This window comes from Sinocyclocheilus anshuiensis, unplaced genomic scaffold (assembly GCF_001515605.1).
Source record: "Sinocyclocheilus anshuiensis isolate Anshui unplaced genomic scaffold, SAMN03320099.WGS_v1.1 scaffold350, whole genome shotgun sequence".
NCBI lineage: Eukaryota > Metazoa > Chordata > Actinopteri > Cypriniformes > Cyprinidae > Sinocyclocheilus > Sinocyclocheilus anshuiensis.
This window is the reverse complement of record NW_015546064.1, coordinates 344,860-349,017: the sequence shown is the minus strand read 5'-3', so window position 1 is coordinate 349,017 and position 4,158 is coordinate 344,860. Positions and strand designations below refer to the sequence as shown.

Genomic DNA, 4,158 nt, shown 5'->3' with positions numbered 1-4,158 from the left:
ATTTTCAAACTTTTTTTACATTTTAATCTGGACTACAACATGCCCTAGATATTGTTTGAAAGTGTTTTGATTCTTTATTGTTCGGTCACACTTTACATTAGGGCTTCATTAGTTAACATTAGTTAATTCATTAGTTAACATAAACTGCCAATGAAAAATTCTTCTGAACATTCATTAATCTTAGGTATTCCAATATTTAATAACACGTTAAAATCAAAAGTTGCAACTGTGTTATTTAATGAGCTAACATGAACTAAGACTTGTATTTTTTTAACAAAGATTAATAACTTCTGTAGCAAATGTAGCTATTGCTCATTGTGAATGTTAATGCATTAACTAAGGTTAACTAATGAGGTCTTATTGTAAAGTGATACCTATTGGTCTTTATAGTTCTTTTGCACTTTAATCTGTGTAAAACTTTTAACTTTATACATTTTGTTCAGTTATTTTTGTTATAAGAAAAAAGTTATTAAACCTGTTATACTGTATTATGACAGCACTTTTTTTAAACTAAATTTCAATACCATGATAATACCGTATACCGTGATAAAAGCATTAGCAATTAATCGCAACATGAAAATTTGATACCGGCATATCCCTACTCTTATATTTGTATAATTTCTCAAAGGGGGTTATAAACTTGACAAAAGGGGCATTGCAAATTTATGCACTCAACGTTATATGAGTGTACATATAATTCATATAATACATGTGTGTTCAGAGCCTTTGGAGGGAGTGATGGGACGCCTGTGTTGCTTCTGTTGGGCCATTCAAAGTCTTTATTGGCTTTCAAATGAGATTCAAACTGAGATTCTGCTCTCCATTTCCCATTTGTTTTTCAGTATTTTCTCTCTTCTGTGTTGGGATGTGAGTCGGAGGTCGTGGAGAGTTTGATACCGCTTGGCTCTCGGCTAAACTGAGAGCAGCAGACCAATGCAGCACCGCTGTGATCGCAGCAGACGTTTGTCCTTTTGAGAAAAGGCTATTGAGATGTGTTTCCTTCACTCCATATAGACGTGTTTGAGAAAATGTAAAGCAGCTTGTGGGCAGAAACTTGAGTTATTCGCTCTGACTTTCTGCGAATGACACAGCGGGAATAATCTTGTTAAACGGACGCAGCAGTCGTTGTGTGAGTTCTGTATTAGTTTCTGCATTAGAGATTTGTTTCCCTGGGAAATCTTCAGCAGGGGAGTCTAGTGTTTCCCCCTCAGGGTTAGATGGGGTATAAAGGTGTGCTAGTGCTCCATTTTATCTAATGTACAGTACTGTGCAGAAATCTTAGGCCATTAGTATATAAAAAAGTATTTAAAGAAAAAATTCACTTTTACATGGTTTGCATATAAATGTGACTTAGCAGTGTGTGTACACAACCACCCTACAATGATAAAAATCCCCCAAAAACCTAAACAGTCTCAATTATCATATATGACATCATACTGCTCAAGCCCCGCCCACTTGCAGTTTACATTTCCAAACATTCATTTTGCCATTAATTGTAATAATGCAGTGAGATTATTGTCTGACAGCAGCCAGTGCTGCACACAGAGATCTGATCTCAGCATCATGCAGTCTGTCTGTGATTACATGAAGAAACAGAAGAAACTGAGACAGACTCAATCCAGAAGAACTGTGGCGACGACTCCAGATGCTTCAAGAAACCTTCCTGCAAAGCTACCTCAAAAACTATGCTCAAGTGCACCGAGGACAAAAGCTGTTTTAAAAGCAAAGGGTAGTCACACCAAATGTTAATTTTATTTAGTTAATAAAAGTTAATTGATTGATTTATGACATTATTTTTTGAAAACATCCTCACTTTACAGCATTTTTTACACAAGTGCCTAAAACTTCTCACAGTACTGTAGCTTTGCAGGTATATTCTTTAGTCTGTCTCAGTTTCTTCTGATTCTTCATGTAATCACAGACGGACTGGATGATGATGCTGAGATCAGGGCCCGTATTTATCAAGCCTCTGAGAATTACTCTCAAGAATGCTGCTAAGAATTGCGGGTGGTGAGTAGCCGGGGTCAGCTCCGGTGGCCGTGTCGGAGCCGTAACGCACCGCAGACGTGTGCAGTGTATATATAAGGGGTACGAGATTTATTCATGATACAGTGTAGGTAGCTTCACTGATTATAACGGGAGTGTTTTTAAAGAGCATATAATACTCACGCTAGACTGAAGTCAGTTATGTTGTTCTATGGTAATGTAAATATTCTATGCTCGTTTCTGTTTGAATAACTGAGGAAATGTAACTGTTTTATTAACTGTTCGTCGTCAAACATTTCAAGAACATTCTTCCTCTCCTGAAAGATTCACGCACGTCTCTGTCTCCTCAGCGCCATCACAAGCCCCTACTGGCAACTCCTAACCACTTGAGAGACCTCTCCAGCTGTCTTAAATAACTGGGAGAGTAAGAGTGATTCTTAGCTTTAAGAAATGTGATAACTTGCTTTTATACTTAAGTTTGAAAGTAGGAGTAAATTTAATGAATTCTCAGCACTTAAGACTAAAATGGCACTTTGAGAAGCTTGATGAATACGGGCCCAGATCTCTGTGTGCAGCACTGGCTGCTGTCAGACAATAATCTCACTGGATTATTACAATTAAAGGGTTAGTTCACCCAAAAATGAAAATTGGCTTGTGTTTTACTTACCCTTGAAGCATCTTAGGTTTATATGACTTTCTTCTTTCAGACGAATCATATCGGAGTTATATAAAAAATCGCCCTGGCTATTCCAAGCTCTATCATTGCAGTCAGGAGGTGTTGCAGTTGAACAGTCCACAAGATGTCAAATAAAGCAAAATAAATCAGTTTTCTGAAACTGCTTGAGAGTGAGTGACCGGCCTTCTCTGACTCTCGCGACTGCGGTGAGGACCGACTCGATCTGAGCAGGGGACATACGTGCCTGCATTGTGGTCGAATCCCACACCACGCCTAGATAAGTGGTCCTCTGTAATGGAGAAATCACACTTTTCTTGGCGTTTAGTCTCAACCCCAGTTCTCTCATGTGGGCGAGAACGACATCTTGATGTCGAACCACCGTCTGCTCTGATTGAGCTAAAATCAACCAATCGTCGATATAGTTCAGAATGCGGATGTCCTGGAGTCGCAACGGAACTTCGTGAAAGTGTGGGGTGAGAGTGCAAGGCCGAAGGGAAGAACCCGATATTGGTACACTTTGCCCCCAAAAGCAAACATCAGGAACTTCCTGTGAGTGGGAAGGATGGATACATGGAAGTATGCGTCTTTCAGATCGATCGTGACAAACCAGTCCTCGGACCTGATCTGAGACACGACCTGTTTGAGAGTGAGCATCCTGAACTTCAGTCGCATGACTGAGTGGTTCAACTGACGCAGATCTAAAATGGGATGCAACCCCCATCCTTCTTTGGAACTATGAAGTACCGGCTGTAAAACCCGGACTCTGCTTCGCGAGGAGGGACCACCTCGATGGCCTCCTTCCTCAAAAGAGTAACTACTTCTTGTTCCATGACCAGAGCCTGCTCGGGGCCCACCAGCGTGGGCGTAATCCCGTTGAAACGAGGTAGAGGAGAACCAAACTGGATTCTGTAGCCCCTCTCTACAGTGTGCAGGACCCACTGAGACACATTTGGCAGTAGTTTCCACGCTGCCAAAGAATCTACTAAGGGAATCAGTCTCTCGAGACTGACCTCTGGTGTAATGAGAGCAGCTAGCTCGGTGCCCTGTAACGGCAGACCGGCAGGAGACAACCGAACCAGCTGCTCTAGAGACCTCCGCAGAGGTGGCGAGCCTCTTAGCACCGCTACGTTCCCGGGCGGTGACTGAGAGTGGCGCTCGCGGGAGACCGCTGCGCCCTGTAACTCCGGCAGGGTTAGCAGACCGATCTCCTGAGGGCACTGAGGCGAGACGGACACCGTGTAATGCGGTGTAACCCGCTGCACCCCAGAGGGGACTGCCCTCATAAGTCCTGGGCCAGTGGCGTCAGGACTTTTTGGCCGAGGACCTCCTAGACTTAAGTACGGTCCGAAGATCCGGCTTAGCCTTGGAGGCCCCCGACCTAGAACGTCGCCTCGCCCCCGTGTCTCGACACGGGGGAGCACGCGAGGCCACGCTCTGTTTTTGTGCACCCCTGTATGTGGAGCTGGTACCCGGAGGGGGCTGCTCTCGCCCAGCAG

At 43.2% G+C, this 4,158-nt stretch overlaps 1 protein-coding gene across 1 annotated transcript in view; it reads left to right on the top strand.

Moving 5' to 3' along the window:
* Positions 1 to 4,158, top strand: part of LOC107699612 (neurexin-2-like) — a gene marked incomplete at its 3' end in the record, with an annotated part of 357,587 nt that overhangs the window by 9,358 nt on the left and 344,071 nt on the right. The window lies entirely within an intron of this gene.